This window comes from Pomacea canaliculata, linkage group LG2, assembly GCF_003073045.1.
Source record: "Pomacea canaliculata isolate SZHN2017 linkage group LG2, ASM307304v1, whole genome shotgun sequence".
NCBI classification, from domain to species: Eukaryota; Metazoa; Mollusca; class Gastropoda; order Architaenioglossa; family Ampullariidae; genus Pomacea; species Pomacea canaliculata.
The window spans coordinates 29,864,902-29,887,077 of record NC_037591.1 but is presented as its reverse complement, the minus strand read 5'-3'; the positions used below and the strand labels follow the sequence as shown (position 1 = coordinate 29,887,077).

General features: G+C 41.0%; 1 protein-coding gene across 7 annotated transcripts in view; it reads right to left on the bottom strand.

The window, feature by feature from the left end:
- The window catches only part of LOC112558328, a 74,832-nt gene extending 60,708 nt beyond the window's left edge, over positions 1 to 14,124 (bottom strand). For 4 of the 7 annotated variants that reach the window (XM_025228749.1, XM_025228750.1, XM_025228748.1 and 1 more), the window contains exons 1-2: positions 5,276 to 5,577; positions 4,891 to 4,972 (exon numbers count right to left, since the gene is read on the bottom strand). The gene's annotated coding sequence lies outside the window, so the exon portion shown is untranslated. Of the gene's footprint in view, positions 1 to 4,890; positions 4,973 to 5,275; positions 5,815 to 13,616 lie in introns of those variants that run through there. The other 3 variants (XM_025228759.1, XM_025228746.1, XM_025228752.1) reach the window with 3 other exon arrangements.
- Positions 14,125 to 22,176: the final 8,052 nt, after the last annotated feature.

The following is a 22,176-nucleotide window of genomic DNA, read 5'->3' as shown; positions in this document are numbered from 1 at the left end:
TGAAAGGAAAATATAAGAACTCATGACATAATGACAGAAAGGTGTGGCAGAAGCTCCTGTTCATTTCCACTTTTTTCATTCCATTTAAGAAAACATCTGTAAACACATTTATCTAAAAGACGATCAGGACAAATAATTACTAGTCTTCCTAGCAGAACACAAAAAGACAGACAACCCTGCCCTGTACTCATTTTCGCTTTGTTCCACAATTTTCTTCTAATGGAAAATAAAAGGGTGTGCTTTAGGTGTGGGGTTGTCTTTCTCTAACTAAAATGTCTGAAAGTCCTCTAATAAAACCCCCTAAATGTTTAAGAAGCATTGAAGAGAAGGTTAGAAACACCAAAAACATAGACAAAACAGTCCTTGACCTTGTCATATAAATGACTTTTTATTTTACTCAGCATAGTCTCAGGAATTGTTTTGCCTGCCTTAATGCTGAGTACAAAACATTCAATATTCTGGAGACTGAAAAAACCAAAACAACAATAACCAAAAAAAAAAAAACCTAGGAGGTGACACAATAATAACAACTGTGACTGCAATAACAACAGCATCAAATTACCATCTCTCAACATAACATCAGTAGCCTTACCTAAGACATGATGTCTAATCTACAAGACCTCAGTTCGCTAATGCCAAAAAGAAACAAAAATGTGTTTAAAAGTCATTTCATATCCACACAATTTTACAAACAACAGCTTAAAAGCAAGTTGGTTTTAGTGTTATATTTATAATGGGGGAAAAGTATCATAATAATAGCAAGCAGAAGAAAGTGGTGAGTGCAGAGTTAAACTGGATGGGAAGAAAAAGGAGACAAGCTAAGGGGCTTTTCGGGAAGATATGGAAATGCCAACTCCACCAGCCAAGCATAAAGCCATTTTCAGTCCACTGACTCTGGCAGCAGAATGGCAATTTAATCATCAGTGGCAGCGAAGGTGTGCTGTGGTGCATGAAATGACAAGGAGAACACAGCAGAGCTAGAAGGCATATACCTGCATTTTGCTGTCCTTCCCCACTATCCCTTCTAGTTTCCTATTCGCATTCCCAATACAAGAACATATAATGTGTGAACGTATATTTTTCCAGCGCTCTGTGTGTAAGAGAGAGAGAAGGGTGGGTGCACATGCCAGTGTTTGCAAAAAAGAGAATACACTAGTTTTGAATGCAATCATACAGGATAGTTTCCTAAAAGTCTTAGATACCAAGGCAGTGTTACATGGTGCTGGTTCAATATAGAAGTAATCAATGCAAAAATGTGCATTCATGATTTAAAGCAATAACTTCTATATGAAAGAATGCTGTTAGTTTTTCTTCAAGAGGACAAAGAAAATTCGTAACATAATAGTTGCATTTTAGTACTATGAGAGCAATGTTCTTTATGGTGCATATGATGCCACTGCCACATAAACTAGTCTTTTCCGTTTTCAATAATGTTCATTTAAATTGGCATAAACGTCAAAAATATAGTTTAAAATAACAAAAGTATTTCATGTACGTAAAGGAAAAACCCTGCATCTCAATCAATTAAAATCATGAATCAACACCACTATCACAAAGAAACCTAGTTTACACCAAATACGGCTTACTTGCACCTCCTTGATGGGTAACATAATTTTACCAACTGCTGAAAACTTTCAATGAAAGTTATAAAAACAGATTGCACTTTTGCCTCTGACAGAATATGCCAGGGGTGAAGGGGTTGAATTTAAGATCATGTTGTCAAGGGATAATGGATTAGGTAGTCAAATTTCTTTTCTGACAAGTTCTGTTTGCTAAACACAGGCACAGCTTGCTGTGACTGTGTTATTAGCAGTTAACTATCATGTCTCCAGAAACATCTCAACACCCCATTAGTTCCTGCACCAGCTTCTTCATATCAGCACATTATTCTATTCTCCCAGTTCAGCAAAGGACTGTGAGCACAAATTTTCCTTTTGTAAGCTGGCTTGAGAGGGAGCAGCACTGCAACTCTTTCTGGCTTCTCTTTTACTGCATAAGAATTGACTGCTCTCATTGAGTTGCTTTTACCAAAGAGCGAAAGAATGTGTAATCATGAGAGAAAGAAAGAGAGAAAGCTATACCACTTTATCTGTCTCCAAAAGCACATACAGAGACTATTTAAAAAATTAAGATATAATGACAATGACAACTTGACTCACTACAACCCACAATTAACTCCTCATTCTCCCTCCACACCCCTCTCCCTTTCCAAAACATAGAACTGGAACTGATGAAACTAAACAAAACTGAAAAAAATTCGTACACTGAAAAATTCACAAACAGCTGCAACGTGCCAGGTGGATCCATGCTAAAAGAAATCTATTTTTTTTCTCAGTGCACTGAAAGGATGAAGACAGTTTGAAAAATGTAGTTTACTTTTAAAGGCTTTTCTTTCACCCTGGAAACTGAACCCAAGAAGAAAAGAAAGACATGAGAGATTTCATACTGAGAGAAGCATTTAAACCAGGCATCTTAGATGGAGCACATAGGTAGGGCTTTACATGTTTATCACCCCCACCCTTCCCCTCTACACACACCTTCATCCTACTTCCCCTCCTCCCCACCCACCCCACAAAAAAATGGCCATCAATCTCAGGGTCTGCATCTCTTACAGAAATCCAGACTTGAAACAAGAAAAAGGAAAGCAGCAGTCCCAGTATAATAGCTTAGATGCAAGGTCTTTGAAGGAATTTATAACATTCTTTTATTCATTAAACGAGTGTTTTTAAACATAATAACCAGTAATAACCGAGGTTTCTCAATGTTGCTAGCCAAGACTTCACAATAATGTATTCTATATACTTTTGTTTGTTTATAATGCATAACAAAACTGACTTTCACCAGCACATTTCAGTGTCATTTTCAGGTGAAACTTAAAAAGAATTATTTGTAGGCGATTTGTATGAGTTTATGTATTACGGCTTGTTTTTTTTTTTAAAGAATCTGTATTCCCTTTTCATGCATACAAGTGCCCACGGGAACCAGTAATACTCTGGAAAACCTAAATGTTATAATATATGGAAGGAGACAAAGATACACCCATAAACCCTGCTCAAGTCTGACATCATACCTTTACCACATTTTTCCAACAAAAGAAGTTCATTTCAGCAAACACCTTCTCTTAGTGCATGCTTAAATTCATTAAGCTTTACCCATTTTAATATGTTAAACCCATTAATATATAGTCTTTTGTTTTAAAGAATACCATCAAGTTTAACTTCAAGGTTATATTTACTGTTTTAGAAAAAGAATTTTATTATTTTATTACTGGCTCACAGTCAAAGGAATCCATGCATATTAAAACAATGCTCTCTATGATTAGTAAGCACAAAATATTTTCCCTGTAATTACATGTTACAAAAGAAATAAAAGGCTTAACAAATTCATATCAGAAGGAACAGTTGTAAATTTTTTTTTCTAAATTCTAAATTTTTAGACTTTCACTAAACAGCGATGATGTCACACATTCCCTTGCACACATGTGTTTTATATATGCACATGCCCCCTTTTGTTCCTGGTTGCTTGCACCCCCACATTTCCTGTCAAACTTATCATAACAAATGCTCTTTTGTAGAATGAGGAAACAATCTGACTGTTAGTATCAGTAATTTATGTGGCAAAACAAAACATTTTGAGGTCTATTGTCATGTGAAATTTAAAAACCTAAAGATGAAGTTCTTAACCAACTAATGCAAACATTTTTAAACTTTGATAAAAGCAAAAACAAGTTTTGATAGATTAAAAAAAAACTCAGCATTTTTTTTTTCTTAATACTGTTGAACACAGAAAATGCACATGGTCTACAATACATGACTGGACAAGAATGTACCATATACAGTCTGCACAGAAATTGTTTTACCCTAACAAAGGTGCTCAGTTGGCTCAATCTATTATGCTGACTGTTATTTTATTTAAATCCATCAAATTAGACTATAACCTTAAAAAATATTTTTTTAAAAAGGGGTTTTCTAGATGGTTACATTTAGGCAGTTTTGCATTAAAAAAAGTTTTTTTTTATTTTACATTTGTGATTGTGTAACAACTGCATCTACCGAGTCAAAACAGTAACTGTTATGTGCTGAACTTAAAGAGCATTTCTTTACTTTTACTGCATAATTCATATAACTAAAAAAAAATAATAATTTTAAAAATGACTAATGTTATCATGATGTTGATAGCCCTAGCAGGTTTAACAGTTTAAAAAACTATAGTTTAAAGTGAAAATTAATACTTTAAGTTTCTATCCATAAGTTTCTATCCATGCTACTATAAATGCTTTCATTTTTGAAATCTATATATATATATTTTTTTTTTACAAAGATCAACTGACACTGAAAAGCCCTCTAAAGATTTCTTTTCAACATACGTTTTTTGTTTGCGATTTTGCCAAAATAATTTAAAAATTTTAATTAACTGTTTTCTCTTAACTCTTTGGTAGACTCTTTCTAGATGCATAAATTTAAAAAAACAAAAATAGAAACATTCTGTACAAAGTTGTACATGGCTATAAAGTATATGGCCTCAGAGAAATGTCCTGTCAACAAACATGATGTGTTTGAATGTGAATAAAAATGAGGTCCATAAGCAATCTGTCACAGAAACAATGAGGTTATCAGATCTGACCTTACACCTCTCATAAGGCCACATAGAGAACAGAGGTAAGTGAGATGAAAAAAAAAACAATCAATGGTCAAAACAAAACGACAAAACAAGAAATATCTATTTCCATGCTGCAATACCAATAAATCAATGATTTAAAAAAATAACTGTCAAGTTCTGTTCACTAAACATAGGCTTCATGAATGAGTTATAGAAAACACTTTTGTGTACTTATATATTTTGAAGAACACCTGTTTACTTGTCATAATTTTTTTTTCACTTTTGACTTACATTAAGATGTGATGAGTCTCAAATATTTCTTTTCTTCGAGTCTCAGAATTGTTTCTTATTTCTTGCTTCATGTTTTCTGCGCCTGCAGACAAAACAGCAAACAATCAGTAACTCCTGACTGTCTCAGTTCGAATCATCAGAGAACTTTTTCTTTCAGAACAAAAATACTGCGTAAAATACGCCAAACAATCACTAACGGATCTCTATGAGACGAAAATTCAAGTCAACAAGCTTTATAAACATTGTCTCTTTTCACTGCATCATCGAGGATCACTCTTCCGGAACATGAATCCGTCTGCTTCCCTTTGCCGACGATCTCACGATTTTTCAGAGTGACACCCCCTCCCATAATCGAGCTATGAAAGGAGAAAGGCACAGCACTTACCACCATGCTGTATTGTTCCCCAGCCACAAATTTAGGGACGCGACGTGCCTGGCTGGTTCTTCATTTTGTCGGACAAACGAGGGCAAGCTGGCGGGTCACCTTGCTCGATAGCACAAACACAAGACTGGTCTCACAGGTGCGCGCCATGTTGCCTCGACGGTCTGCGCAACACAATTTGCGCATTGTGACGTCACGTAGTGCAAACTTGGGGATTTGGCGATGTCGCTCAGCTGTGGCATGCAATGCGATGCTTGGGCGAAGTCGGGAAACGTTTGTGTAGGCGAGCCTTACACTATCTCATCCTGCAAATCAGTCACGCAAAATATTTTACCCGCAGCACATTGTCAGCTACTCAGGCTTCCATTCTCAGGTTGTAGGAGGTCGAGGTTGCATAGGTCGTAATGAAGTGACAGACTCGATCGTCTAGCCACGATCTTCTATGTATGTGCTGTATTCGCAACTTAAAATTCTGTGAGGAAAATATTACTTATGTTTTTAACGGTTATGGACTGCAATGTGTTATTTCTCAAATCCCAGCTATAACTCCTGCTAAACCACATGCTGCACAGAACTAGGAAAAAAACGCTGCGAATGCCGAATAAAGGGAAAGTAGCTTTGTTGACATATAAATTGCTTGAGTTATTTCCCTTGAACTTTGCTCAGTGCTTGGTGGTGGGGAATGCGTAACAAGAAAGCTTTTAACTACAGTCAAAAGACCTTATGAAATAGGCTTTGTTTACAAAAGAGTGCTATACGCTGTTGTATAATTTTTACGAAAGTTTTTTTTTTTTAGCTTAAACATTTTTTTCTGCTTGCAGGGGTTATTTTTACTAGACTTTTTAATTGAAATATTTAATTGATATCAATGGTGATATACAATCGTCGTGCTATTGTAATGTAATGATTAGTAATTAGTTTTTCGCATATTGTTAACATTTGGTACATTGCTTAGCAATGTAGAAGCTAATTTTGCACGCGTTTGCATGTGTGTGTATGAGTGTGCGTGTGCATACATTTGCATGTGTATAACTGAACATTTCGAACAGCCTAGTATTATATTTACACCGAGCAAAAGAATTGAAATGCGTTTCTCATTTGAAGACTTCAATAATTTGTTTCAAGTGTGTTATCATTATTTTTACATAATATTACCTTAAAGTGTTATAGTATGTGAAAAAAGCGAATATATTTGACCCTAAAACCACTCGGTTAATACACCAACAGATCCACGGTATGAATACAACCCTCCCCCCAGAAAAACAAAACAAAACAAAACAAAAAAACCAACAACTTGAAATCCTAGTCCAGATGTCTAGTTCGATGCCACAATTGAAATCAGCATTGGATATGATAGTAATTAAATACCAATAATTTGGCAATAATAAAATTGGTTTTCACTTCTAGTGTCACAAACTTAACAGTTGTCCTTTAAAGCATTTGGGATTATCTTTATATGGCTTCTTGTGCAAACTTCATAAATGTTTTCGCATTTATTCAAAGTGAGCTTAAGTACACGAATTCCTATTACTGTATATTAATAACAAGGTCTAGAAATCTAAAAGTGGGAATAAGTTTCCATAAATATTCTCGAGCAATCATGCACATCAGTCAGAAATTAAAAAATGGCCTATTTCAGCGACAAAAGTAAGTCACTCGTCGGTAGGTGCATTCAGAAAACAATGTTCACCTCCTGCTTTGGCGTGAAAACGCATTTCAAAGGTCAGGGCAACAGTTTTGTCCGACCTGACCCTAGCCATTTTTACTTTTCGGGTTATTTATTTTGTGGTCTGCGATCTAGGGTGCAGTGCGACATGACGGAGCCCATAAATGGAAATCACTTCATGCATATAGATTAGTGCAACAAGTGGGGTGTGCTAGTAACCTCCCAACAGCGGTCTCGATACGCTACCAGGGGTTCAAATGAACAGAGTTCATGTAGGACATGCAGAGTAGGCAGCAGACAGCACCACCAGTGTCTTGTTGACCCCTGTTTATCCCTACTCCACCCCCGACCAGTAGGGTTTCGGGGCTCTGTGATGAATGACCATGGGATTTGCGGTTAGCCGTGACTAAAAGTTCGAATACAGTTAGGCCCACGGCAAGCATTAGATAAGAAAAGGCTCCATATTCACTTGGGTTTCTTTCCCCTGGGACACCAAACGCACACAGGTGCAAAGGTTTGGACCCCTAGTAGGCAGGCATTATCGCAGTCATCGATGTTTGAAACAGAGACGAAGGAAGAGTTTCTGTTCTGGCTAGCAAAACAGGCGATATTAGAAAATTATTTCTATTTTTTCTGCTTTTTAAAAAACTGTAAGGAGTGAAATAAGTCGATTTTAAACTGGTTGGAGGGTGGTCAGCCGAGTGTAAAGTGGAGAACTGTTCAGTCGGCAAAATAAGAAACGTTAAAAACATTCAAGCACATCTGCAATGTCGAGTGTGATCGCCTTAGCCTCCTCCTCCCTATGGAAGACAGGCTGTCAAGTCTTATTCGCGAAAGATCAGATTTAAAAAAAAACAACAAAACCTTTCCCTCACATCAATGTTTAATACTTTATGTGTACAGAGAAAAGAAGGCAAATGACATAATAATATACGGTCTTTAAAATGGAAGAAGAAAAGTAGAGAGACTTTTTAAAAAAGGTAGAACAAAAAAAAGTTGCCTTCATTTTTGTGCTTTGGCTGTTGTCTAAGTATTATTCCCGTTCATTTAGTAACCTCTCAATCAACCTAACTACAAAAGTCTGTGATGGTGTCAGACCATCGCACTGAAAGATCACGTGTAAAGGCAGTGTGTTTCACAGACAGATTTTTAAAAAAGCGTTGAAATGGAGTAGAAGGTAATGCTGTAACATAATACTGGTTACGTTGTGTGGGACACGAATATATCAATAACGTGAAAGCATTCAGATTCTACTCAACAAATGGACGAATAATAATGATAATAATAAAACGTAAGCGTTACGCTTCTTGGGGTTACACAGCCTTCGGTTTTATTGTAGTATATAGCAAACATCCTTAATTTGTTGTTTCAGCCAAGGATAAGCTATTAGGTTCGCTGTTGTCACGTCGTATAATTGACAACATTTTGTATGTAAATGGTTATGCACTTTGCCGGCGACTCGCGTCAGGTGACTCGCCCTGTCGTCAAGTCCTGCCACGTCGCTACAGCTTCGTGCTGTGCTGTGCAGTGCTGCAGCGAAGACTTCACAGGCAAGCGTTTTCAATCTTCTTCCAGCGGCAACAGCTGAGCTATCGCGGAGCTCAGGACCAAGGAGGTCATGGGACGGAAGTCGCTGGACGCCGATCTTCAGGCGCCAAACATCGGGGGAAAAAAAGGTGGGTGGTTTGTGGGGTCACAGAGCGGGCTCTGAAGATCAAACGCAGCTGTCGCGTGTTTTATTGTGACGCCGACAACGAACTACTTGACGCTTTCTTCAGAAAGAAAATGAAGCATCTGGGTTAAAGTAACCCTCCTGTAAAAGGGAGGGCGACCAGAAAGGCGATCGGCTGAGAAAGTAATTTAAAGTACATCTGGCAGCTACTGATTTGCTGTTTCGAAAGGTGTTGTCGATATCGGTGCACGTTGCATAGTCCCTGTGTATGTGAGAGAGAGAGAGACAGAGACAGAAGGATAGATGAAAAATGTATTGTCTTATAATTAAATGTGAGAAAAAAAACCCACACACACACACTTTTAAACGCATCTGTTTAATCGAACAATGTTCCATATATTCAAATGTTAACAGCAACTGAACTCCCAGGTTAAAAAAAAAAAAAGGGCATTCAAAAAAAAAAAAAAAAAAAAAAAAGTAAAAGCAGAAAATCCGAAGCACAGGTTAGTCAAGTTGTTTCAAGACGCCATGTATATACTTTAAGCGTAAATATGCAAAACAAAACGAACAATATTCTTCAGAACGTTCCCACTCAACAACAACAACAAAAAATAGTATCAAAGTATGGTACAGAGAATGGTCTCCCCAGATGTGTAGGTTTAGAAGGCACGCTTGTAAATAAATTTTACTATGCATTCATGTTTAGAAATCATGGCAACATTGAAGCCACTGTTGTGCTGTTTTGTTGATTCGCAAGTAAGCCTCACTTTATGCATTTTGGCTTAGAAATTCTGAAAGAAAGAAGTAAATGTATAACAGTTTTGTTGATCGGTAAATAAACATCGCTTTACTTGAAGAGTCGTCGACAGATGTGGTCAGATCGGAAGCAGCAGTTATGGATCTGGAGAGAGAGAGGTTCTCGGGTCGAAGGTCAGGTCGATTGGGAGCACAGGCTGCAGAGCTGTTAGCAGCGTGAAAAGCGCTCAGCGCAAAAAGCCAATACTCGTCGCCCCACTCCTCGCCCCACTCCTCTTTATCTATGCTCCGACAGGAACCTTGGAAAAGGCTAATAAGACGCCCGAAAAATAACAGCCACACATTTGTGCACAATCCTAGACTGGGATCCTCCAGACAGTCCGCAGAAGACGTTTTCAATTTTCCATGAAAGAACATCGCAATTCCACATCACCACAACTGTGACGACTGGTCCTGACTTGTGGATGTTGAAATGTGCGTTACTTCTCAACCGACACACACAGTCGTCACGCGCGTCTTCACAACGGGGCAAATACTTGGACACGCGTGTGAACGCACACATGTCTGTCAGTCTGTCTCCACGCGTTCCATTTCTGAGCGTTTTTGTTACTAGAACGATTCTTAAACAGCAAATTTTTTTACATGTCTAAATTGTGTCGAATGTCCTAGTACGTCTTAATAAGAACACACATGGTACATGTTTGAATACATTAACATGTGTGCATATATGTTCAAAATAGGAGCACTATTTATTATTTTGTGTTTATCAGAACATATTTAAAAATATGAAACATTGTCAGGAATGCAAAAGGATGACCTGTTCTGATAACAGAGAAAACGTCAATGAATGGAACATTCACACCCACACTCACACAATGATTCTTTGTATGCACATATCTGTAGGGGATCGTTAAGATGATAATCCACTCGTCTGTCCGCTAATCAGTCTAACATGTTTTTATTGTACCTCTATACTCTTAGCTCCTGGCCAGTCACGTGAAAAAGGCGCTAGTCTCTCTTCTTCCTCTGCCCAGTGAAATCTTTCTCCCTCTTTCTATTCCTCTCCCCTCTTCATCCCTCTCTCTCTCTCTGAAAACCACATCCCCTCTCCATCCCCACAAAAATGTTGTGCGTCCTGTTTTCACAGGCGAAAGGCGGAAAGGCCGAGGCAGAGCTCAGGCTGTTGGCATTCAGATTGTTGGTCATTGGCTACGTTCAGTGGTTCGTATGGAGGGGCCTGGGATGCAAGTTATCCCCGCGGGAAAGATGATGTTTGTGCCATAGAGGATCGAAGCGATGACGGAAGAGTTCGTGTCACCCTTCAGCTGCCTTCCATTCCTTCCCCACCCCCAGACTGTAACCGACGCGCAGACCTCACACAGCCCCCCCCCACATTCACTCATCAGGGTAATGGAGCTAACAATTTAAAGCCACTGAGAGTTTGAGACCATTTCGATCAATGGGTGTGTGGTTTTTGTTTTTTTGTTATTTGCTCGTTTAGTTCAAATTTATGGCGCGCTTTTTCAGGGTTTTTTTTTTTCAAACTCTCGTTACGATAGAAACTTCTCGAGAAGTGCGAGGTAGTAAGTAAGTTGAATGCCATCCGCCCGCCTATCCATCTATGCATGCATCCCGCCATCTACCCGTCGGTCGGTCTGTCAGTTGTTAGCCATTCTTTCGGCACGGCTATATATATATATGTCACATTTCTTTATTTTGTGGCTAGCTTCTCCCTCTACACACATCATCTTCGCTCATATTAAGGTTTGGATAGCTTCTCGGATTTGACAAAAAATAAAAGAGGAAAGCTATGCCTCCATGGCTGCCATTCATGGTCGAGCCGCATTCAAACTCACGAAACGTCAGCCGCTGGAGGAGTTGACGCCAGTCGCTAGCGCCCCCTAGCCGAGAACGTTGTGGCGGCATCCGGCAGGGAGCGCTGCCTGTCTATTACGTGACTTTCCGCACGCGCGCGTGAAACGTAATCTCGCGGTTGTCATGGTTCGCGGGCGGAGACAGCAATGTCGGTCAGCTGAATAAATGAAGTCCAATATTTTTTTAAAGGCGCTTTTGCTGAAATCTTGACGAGTTCCAACACCAGCCAACGCCAAGACAGCGGTACGTTGAAGTCACACCATGTGAAGCAAGAAAAACACTGGCCCACATAACCGACGATCGTTTCTTTGTTTTCCTGGTGCTCGTGGTTTTCTTCCTTCACCTACTCAAGGAATGGAAGGGTGTGGGGTGGGTGGGATGGTGTCGGGGTTCGTTATTATAGTCGATAGTGCGTTCTAGAAATACTAAGCAGTAGATTATCCAACAGTGAAAGTATATTGAAATATGAAAGGGGTAAACGGTCGATGGCGATAAAATTCAAAAGCGCTGAGGTCTCCAGTGTCCAGTCGCATGTTTAACTGTGCCTCAATGTAAAGTCAAAACTTAGACAATGGCCTAGGTAGACATGACAGGATTCTTGTCTTGCGTCACAGAGACCCGGATGTAACAACAGACACAAGCCAATTTCTCTCAAACCATCGAAAATGCGTTCTTTCACGTGGACAGGATTTGGCACCCTAGCGGTATCCAAATTGGATCCAGACAGAAACGAGGAAAACAGTGCTCGGTGTAGAATCCAGGGAGGATGTATGTAGGGTGCAGACTGCATCCGGGTGTAGATGCCAGGCAACACCCGGTGTTACCCACCGTGGCATTCGTACAACTCGTTATTAACCCTTTTGACAGATATATTCATCTTAGGTTTTCGTGAAAAAATAAAACTAAAGTCTTAAGAACGGGTTGACTAAGATGAATGGCAAGATCTGGTATCTAAGGTGAATGACACTGCCTCCTCTCATGCACCATGTTCTATGTTTTCTTCTCTCTGTCTACCTCGACATTAAAGATTTGTCTTAAAGATTTGACGTTTTCGTCATAGGGAATTTTTCATTTTACAAAACTGTTTCAAACGAAGTTCCGAGGATAGCGACATACTGCATTACACCTGAGATGCTGATTACATGAAATGAATGACTGTATAAACTGCTTCTTGTTGCCTTTGCATGTTTCTGCATCAACGTTTGCAGTGAAAGGCTGCTGCTGGTGTAGAAGGTCAACACAAGACTGTTGGCATTAGGTGAGACAGACATTTTGGTGGCTTGAGTGTCGCATCTAATGGTGAGATGGAGATCAAGTCTCGGAATATTTTATGGTTTGAAATTGTTTCGTTAGGACGCTCGAGTAGCATCTCATCGGTTTTCGTTTCTTTGATTTTGCTTGTTTGTTGTAGTGGGAGGGGGTTAATATTCTTCTTTCAAAAAAGGAAAGCAGACCAGTTTCAGATGAAATACGTCCATAATGCGGAAACGGAGAATAATGTTACGTGGTCAACACAACGCCGTAAACTTGACGTAACCAGATGTGTCTTTCTGTGAATATATGTCCGCTGTTTTGGAACAATAAATACGCGTGTGCATCACTTTCTGAATGAAATAAACAATGGACGTACGTTTTACTTTTAAAGGAAAAGTTTCACCAAACAGTGAAAGAAAGAAACGTTGCGTCTGTTAGTGTATCGACTTACACCCACCAGCCCACCGACCTCACCCCCAACCACAACCACGCGGTGCTCACATATTTAGGGTAAACAAATATAAAGTGTCACGATTTAAAAAAACAAAAACTAGTAGTATGTTTCATCACACACTCAGCATCTTCCTAGCGATGGAGGGCGGAACGGGGTAAAAACGCAGCTGGAGTGATGGCTGCCGTGAGTAAAATGTCAACACCTCATCCTGTTGCTGCATTCCATGCGAGGCGCCTTCGTCACCGACACCAGCGCCGCTCCACTGGCGCATCGCGAGCTGCTGATTAGTATCATGCACGTGTGGGTCGTCATATGTAGTCCTCTAACGTGTGCGTGCGTGTGTGTGAGTGTGAAAGATAACAACAACAAGCTAGCATTCACTTTACACAAAATGTTACAAGGCAGGTAATAAAACATAGATATGTGTGGTTGAGTAGTTTGGCGAGTTTGTGATGAGGTTTAATAATGGGGAGAAACAGGTGTACAAACCTTTATACAAAGTCGGGAAAACTTCTAATCCAGTCAGCCCTATCAACACCACCCTTATACAATTGTGTCCTCCACATAAATCGATCTGTAACAAAGGACTTAAAGGTCTGACTACGGTATTGAACACAAGCATAGAAACCTCCGATAAGATTAAAGACATGCACTGTATAATACGTACCAGCCTTTCTTGGAAGAGATAAATACGGAGAGAGAGAGGGATGGATGATGCTTGGAATCGACGAAGTTTGTTATACCTTTGATCTGAAAGAAAACGAAAAAGAAAAAAAAAAAAAACCATGGAAACTCTCATTTCGAAGATGGCTCGGGTCATGAATTCGATGTCCTCGTGGTGTACACAGTAACGCACCGAATCGCACCACTTATTGACAGGCTTTGGTCAAGGGTCGACATGTCACGCAAAGGCGACTTGTCACACGTTCGTGCAGACCTCTGGGAGTGCGTGTGCAGCAGGGGAGTTAACGCTGCAGAGGAATGTGCACGCACCACCCCAGCCTTTTTCGTGTCACACTGTCAGACTGCCGAAGCACGTGACTGTCAAACTTTCAGGGGCATTCTACTCACCATCCTATTACAAATTTGGAGTTTTCGTAAGTTACGATCACATCGCCTCCTTCCCAGTCGCAATTAACTACGCATCTGCGGTCATCGTCCCCCACACCCCATCCCCACTCACCTCCCTTGGTACCCCAGCAGACATTTTGTTCCGATTTTTTATAAAGCGGGTGTGTGTGGGGAGGGGATGTTGGTGGGGGTTGCACGTTGCTGCATGTGACACTAAGGCCGCTAAGGGTCTCGGTATCGTGGAAATCATACGCTGGGACAACAGCAGGAGCAGCCTTTCTTGGAAGAGAGACAGAAGGATGGATGATGCGTGGACGGGCAGGAAGCGCACGCACAACTGTAATGATATCGCGATGGTCGTTAACGCAATTGTTCTCTCATTCGCTGCTCGCTGCGGACCCGCCGAGGTCGGAGACGATGCGTCATCCGGCAGCACGGCAGATGCCCCGTGCACCTCCCACCCACCCCCGCCAAACGGCGCCCTTCTCTGTGACCCAGTTTACGCCCGCTGCGCAGCATGTGGGCTCCAGGGGCAGGGGGGAGATCCCTCGCTCTGATGCCTCGCGCAGTTTTCTTTTCCTCCGCGCTCTCCCCCCACCCCTAAGAACAAAAGCAACCAATCAAAAAAGAGCGATCTGCGCATGCGCGATCAGGAACTTCACGCACCTGAAATTTATGCGACACAGACTGCACCTGCAGTGTCTGAAGCCATTGAATCGAGTGTGTTGAGTGAGCTAAACTGAAGCATCGGAACAAAAATTAAATAAAGTCAATCCTTTGATCCTTACATGTCCCCAATAATTGAAAATACAGCAGATTTCAGTCGTTGTGTAGCATACAAACATCAAATCAATGTGACACTCGATGATGGTCAATACTCTCGACCAGACTAGCACTATGTTCAAACAGAATGATAGACAGAATGAATATTTCTTACTATCTGCTTCGTCAAAGGACCTGTTAATTTCTCCCAATTTCTTTTCGTTTGTCGTGTAATTTGCATACATTCCAGCGAGCTGGCGGCGATGGAGTGTGGTGATGACGATGGACCTCATCACCGCGCCATCGATTCCGTTAATGGTCAAAGTTCAGTAACTCGTGCTTTATCTTTTCTTAAGCGACAATGCCAAAAGCGCTACTTGCTTCCCTTAGTCAACAACGGTGAGTCTCGTCGTGTTCATGTTACAGTACGAGAGCTGTTTATAATCAAATGTTCCAACTGCTTAACTTGTAAACTGCATGGTCGTAATAGCATTAAAACATTCCTCTTGTTTACTGTTTTGTTACTATGACATGTAGGAATTTTAGCATTTTATGTGGCGGTTCTTTTTGCTTTTATGATTATTCTCTCCACTGTTACATAAGAGATTCCTGCTTCTTATGAAACACGACTACCTCGGCAATCGAGTGTGATGATGGACCTCACCACCGCGCTGTCGGCTGTTAATGGTCAAAGTTCGGTAACTCGTGCTATTTCCTTCCTTGAGTGCCAACGCCGACAGTGCTAATTGCTTCCCTTACTCCACAACAGGGTGGCGTCGTGTTCATGTTGCAGTTTCAGAGCGTTTATATTTATAATGTTCCATTTGTAAACTGCATGGTTATGATAAATTAAAAATCTATCTTTTATCTACCCTTTTGCTACGGTGTAATTCCATGAATCTTAATATTTTATGTGGAGGATATTTTTGCTTTCATGATAATTGTCCTTCTATTAGATATTCGTGCTTCTTATGACACATAACGACTACCTCGGCCGAACCCAGTTAATGTGTAACATTCGGAAGCAAAGTCATTTCCGTTAGCACCTGTGTTTGTGGACAACCTTTTCATGAAGGATACTTACAGTGTTATGTGACCCAGACTTCGGTAGCCGACTTAATTGTTGGAAACATTCCACGAGGAGTAACTGAAAAGTGTAAGACAGAGGAACAGTATACTGAGATGTCTGAAAAGCCATGATGCACTTTTGCAACAGATGGCGCGAGTTCATTTTTGGAAGTACTAGAGTCATTTGAATGTATATTAATGTATGTCCTTTGACAGCTGACAGTTCTAGCGTCATTCTAAAACAAAAATTCAGCGATTTGGTTGATCCAACACTGAAGACCAAGCACCTCAGAAAACTGCTGTGGATCTCCTACATGGAACGCAAAAGCAGTAATTTTGAACAAAGCGAACAGACGCTATTATCGTGGGACACCCGGAACTTCTGGAAACTACCTTTACCTGCGGACGCATTCAGTGAAGGGAGGAAACAAAAAAAATAAAAATGAAATAGTAACATGTTTTTAAACAAAGATATCTTGAACACCTCATAATGTTAAAAACAAAACACAATGATTGTCCTGGTCAGTACGACACTTTCGACAATGAGGATGGTGTACTTTGCACCTATAGGGACCACACCCCGTAAGTGAAAGCAAATTACATCGTGGAGGGTGGGTTGGGGGAAGATGAAAGTTACACCCATCAGCATCGCCGCAGCCAGCAGCTCATCTCTTTTTACAAATCTCTCCCCATCCCATCTTACAGGGAAGCAGCACTTGCACTGAGAACATGATCTTTTGAGGTATTTCTACAATCTGCCATACTCTGCATTACAGAACACTTGAATATCAGATTCAGTGGCTTCGTATAACACCAAAGTCTTCACACGACATAAAATCCTCACCACGTTTACTTTATCAGCCTCCGGAGAGGTTCCCTACACATCTAGCAGGGATACCCGTGACAGGAAGCAACGAAACAAATAGATGGTTTTGCCACGGCGGGTCAGTGAGATAAAGAAACCAGATTCCCAGTCGATGGTTACGGTTCTTTAAGATCACCTTGAGCGGAAGCTGCGCCTGCGTTCGTTCAGATTTGACTCCTCACAGCCTCCAGAACGGCGCATGACTGTTCCGGGGGATATCTCGACATGTCATTGTCGGCGTGTTGGTTATCAGCTGATGGAACCACTCTAACGGCACACCCAGCCCCAGAGTTCATGATAGAGTGCGACCAGCTGTTCATTAGACTGTCACTGTCGCAGGCACGCCTAAGTACAGTTTTTCGCTTTCCATATTCCTCCTTTCCCTGACTCCCCCATTCCACATTCCATTTCTCCCTCCCTTTTTGTCTCTCTACCCCTTATGTACTTCATATTTCTTTGCCTCTATTCTGATTTATTTTTACTGATGCTTCCAGTTTCGATGCCTGGAATAAATTTATCAGCTAAATATTTTTTAATTCTTCCCATCCTCGTTAACTTTTAAAAGCAGTTACCATACAGGTGCCAAACAGAAAGTAAAGGGAACATAAAATGTTCATAAATGCATCAAGCTTATTTGCAGAAGTGAAACGTAAATGGTTCTAAGAGTTCATAAAACTAAGGGGAGAGAGCCAGGTGTTACTTTCCCGTACCTTGGTTTTTCTGGGAGTTTTTTGACTATTTTTTCACCATCGATAGGCTTTTACAACTTTACAATAAGGATCAACGAAGAAGAGTTCTGTCTTTAGTGAATAGAAAGAAATCTTTCTGACCTGTCCGACATTTCCAGACTGTTCTTTCTCGAGCCTGATAGCGCGAAACGCTGTCAGCTTATGTTCTAACAAGGATCAGACGGTGGAAACCTGACATCATCGATAGCAAGCCTCACTCTGGTTTCAAATGGAGGAACCAAGATGTGCGTCTCAAGAGTGGTAAGGTGAAGTCCCTGGTGATCTATGAGAGCAATATTGTCTTTCTTCAGAGTGAGGCTTAACGTGAGTGACTCAAAAACCTCTTCCCAAAGGTGTAAAACTAATGACAATCAAGAGCTTAATCCTTTAGGTTACACAAACTGTGTAGTTAAAAACAAAAAGTGGTTTTCTCCAAAAATCCTTAGGTTTTTTTAAAATAAATCATTGCATGGAGAGGACAGTATAAAATAATTTTCTATTCCAAATTTTGAGTGAAACTAAGGATACGTTGAAGGAAGCTTTGTCAGACACCATCCCAACATTCTTGGACATTTTTTTCAGACTTGGAGACTAATAGTTGAGTGCTAATGACAACAGCCACTGCCGACAGAGATGGCAGGGACTCGAGATAGCTAGTTCCTCTTACGACCTTATTAAGAAGCCCAAAGCATTTGAAGGTGACTGGAGCTCTGTCAAAGATTTCCTGCCAGTGAGGAAGGTGATGAGGGGAGTGGTGCTAACAACACGTGGACTGACTGAAGTCGCGCTGTTTGAAGCTGCTGAAGATAAGTCACGTGTGCTTGACGGCCTGTCACGGACGCCGCTTCCCGAAGTCTCCAGGCACCAGCGGTGCCAGACTTGCCTACTCCCCGAAAGTCATGCTAAATGTGACTTAGGGTGGTTGCCATGACAACTAAATCTGCGCAGTCGCGCTTGTCGTTTGGACGGATAGGGTTCTCGGATTTTCTTTTTCTTGTTTTATTGCAAAAGAAAACCGGAATGAGGCATTTCAGGAGTGAAATGCTCATGTGAAAAAAAATTTCTTTGTAGAATATGTGGATATATTTATGTTTAGAGACATATTTATGAGAGACTGATTGGCGGGGGGAGACTACAATCAAGTAACATTAAGCAGAGAAAAAGACAGATGTAAGAAAAATCATACCAGAAGGTATATGCCTGGAATAATAATAATATGAAAACACGCGCACAAATGTACAAGCTCTGACGTAAACGACATGCAGGAAGTAGTGCGTGTATGCAAACAGCCAAGAAGACAAGCAGACAGACTGTAAAATCGTATACATGTAACACATACAATATTGTCTAGGCTTACAAACAAACAAAGTGAATCTTCGCCCCTTCTAGCAACACCAAATCAGCGAACAAGAAAAATGGAAGAAAACAAAAATGTGATTCTGCTGCTGTAGCATGGTGCCTGTGCCGTCTGACACAGAAGTGTTTTCATTCTGATGGCACTCGGCTCAGCCAGTCTGCTGCACTTTTCCTTTCCTGCAAACTTTCTACTTGATTTCCGGCTTATCCTAACCCTGATACGCAAAAAGGCTAATGAAGGTAAGGCAGTGAGAGTGATAATATGAGCACACCCTTCTGCACCTTACTGTCCAATGACCACAAGGTTTGGGGACTACTTTTACCTCGATCTGACCTTTACAATCAATATTTTCTGTATTTTCACATAAAAATCTAAAGTGTTTCTGCTTAATTCGATGATTTGGATAACAAGATATCCCTTGCCCCCATCCACCACTTCCAGCTTTGAAATGAAGACATGCTTGCCACACCTTGACCCAGCAGACCACACATTACGACCACTCTATTCACTCTATCTCATGCTTTAGTCTAGCTCCTGTGGCTGCTGCACATTAGACAGTGCCTATTTATCTCTTCTTTCTGCAGACAGACACGAGATTAATCAATGCCATTTTGAAAGCGTGCACAGATAGAGAAGGAGAGAAGCTGGGTAGCTTCTATCAGTGTTTGGACGGTAATGGCTGCAGGTGACACAGCCCCTTTCTTCGCAAAACTAGGCGTTGAGTGATTAGCAACTTTACTACACGGCCAGCCTCATACTTTGGTGAGGTGAGCAGGCTCACCCATAGCGCCGAGCAACTGTTTCTTGCCCTTTCTAGCAGCGAGATTCCAAACATAACCACGAAATTTGCCAGCTGCACGCAAAAACTACGACTGTGGTAACTGTGGGCTGTTGACAGAGCGGAATGCGACTCCGGCAAGGTTAGGGCTGGAAGATGTAAGCCTCCGAGAAAGAAAAACAGAGCATACGCATAACATGGTTTGTTGACAAACTTTGGCAACCAGCTCTGTTCGGTAGAACTGCGTATCTTCTGTTCGCCACCCTATACATTTGGTGTCCTAGCTCTACTCAGCAACAAATATACTCTGACGAGAATAGTCTTGTCGAGGATATTTGTGATTTAGTGCTCTTGTTGCAATTCAGTTTTTCTCTACGCCTCGAGTTAAATTTTCTACTGGCTCAAAAGAATGAACATGGCTTATCATCATCTTTTAAAAATGTAATTAAGGTCATTGTCGTCTCTGTCATCATCATTTTCACTTTCTTTTGATCTTCTCTTGCTTCTTCGTGTTATCAGCGGTCCCATTTCAGAAGTTTTAGTTTATTCCTTGTTACTTCTCGGGAGCATAGGGCCCCAACAACACCTGCCAGCGGACCTATTGTGGGCAGCCCCCCCCACTCAGTTAGGCCCAAGTGGTTCCGATGTCTTTTGCCTCGCTCTCTACTGTTCTTTGCCAAGACTGCTTTGGTCTCCCAACTCTCCTCTTCCCCTGAGGGTTCCATTCAAGTGTCTGCCTAGCAATGGTATCAGACAAGCCACACGAGATACGAATGGAGGGCCTTCTCCTCATTGCTCATCATAATTAAAAAATGAAAATGACATATAGCAATGCTATCTGCTTGCATGTTAGCTTTATTGTTCATGTAGACAGACAGACAGACACAGACACAGACAAAGATAGACACGACTTACAGGGCAAGAAGTGTATATTTTATAAATGCACTTTGTGAGCAGCGGTTTGTGACGGTTACATCATAATGAAATCAGATGACACGACTTTCTTTCTGAAAGTCAATAAATTCTTCTCGTCTTCAGTCGAGATTTGGGGGAGAAAAAAAGTTAACAGCTTCTCAAACCCTATATTTTAGTGACCGCATCTCATGGAGGGCGTATTTTATTACAAGTGGCACGCGCGTATTTCACGTTCCTAATGGGGCCTGACGCAACTCAGGTTTCGGCCACTTGACGCCTTATCATCACCACACTATCTCCATGTTTGTCTTGCAGGACCATTTCCAGGTAACCCCAAGGGTATCCGAAACATTAACGGCCAAAGAGGTGACAAGTCGCCCATTTCGACTAACCCTGCTCATCAGCAGGAAACTAAAAAATGAATTGTGTCTGTTGAGAAACTAATAAGATGTACATAGCGTCATGCACTTTAACATATTGAAAATAAGGCAGGAAAAGAAAGAAAGAATGAATAATAAATTTAGAAGAAAGAAGGAAAACGAAAGAGAGAGGAGGGGTAAAGAGTGTGGAAGTTGATGACCTGGGAGGAGATCGAGTAGACTGGCGGCAATTTTTATCTCCCCTTCTTCATGAGACGCGGGCGGTGGCGCCTCTCTCGCCCCTCCTCTATCTTGCAAATTCGAGGGTACTATTCCGCTCACTCCTTAGTTCTTCATCCATGCGCTTAGTTTATGTTACGTGTTATCATCCATTTGTTGACCCATGTATTTCATGTTTAGTTGACTGTTGGTTCGTTTCTAGTCTTTCTCGTGCGCAGCGCATTGAGGACAAATCCTGGAGGGAAAATGCATTTTGTAAATTCAGTTATTATGCTCAGCTTGCACACACTGTGCCATGGTAAACTGCCTAGTAATATATAGAATAATACGGACTCATTCAAAGAGACTGACGGTCAACCGTGGCTAGTAATTTTTTTAATAATTCTTACCGAATCGAACAAAGTTGACTGACCGAGCGACTGAGCTGTTTGACTTGGTGGCTCGGATGACCAACTAACTAGCAATAGATACAAAGATATGCTGATTTAGTCTGTTGTTATTTGCTAATGTGTGTGTTATCAAGTCTCAATACTGTAGCTGGCATTATATTTCAAACTGTGCACAATATAGTCAAAGGTTGATGCACTCTTCACGAGGCATCATCGCAAACATTATTTGGCGAGTGTTTAGGAAGGTAGACTACAGCAAAGGTATGTGCGATGAAAACATGAAGTCGTAAATGTCCTGGAATGAAAAATGTTTGCGTTAAAGTGATTATTTTAACTCGTGTGCAGACTGTTATTAGTTTTACAGGCCACCCGCCACCTCGACCCGCACCATCATCCCCGTCAGCTCCACTGGTCTCTAACCGGCAGAGCAGGCGCAGTCACGCTTGTAATCACGCTCACCTTGCCTGCATGTGCATAATATGTCCAAGATCCATGACAAAACCTGCCTGCTTCTTAACTACATCGTCGACTGCACAGTGTAAGGATCTGACAGTTTTATCACATGTTCTCGCGTGATGTCAGCCCGGCAAGACCTTGCGATGCAGCTCGGCAGCCATCTTTATATTTGTATTTATTTATTTATTTTTATTTATGTATTTATCACACTATTTTGCTAGGTGGTTGGGATGGGCAGT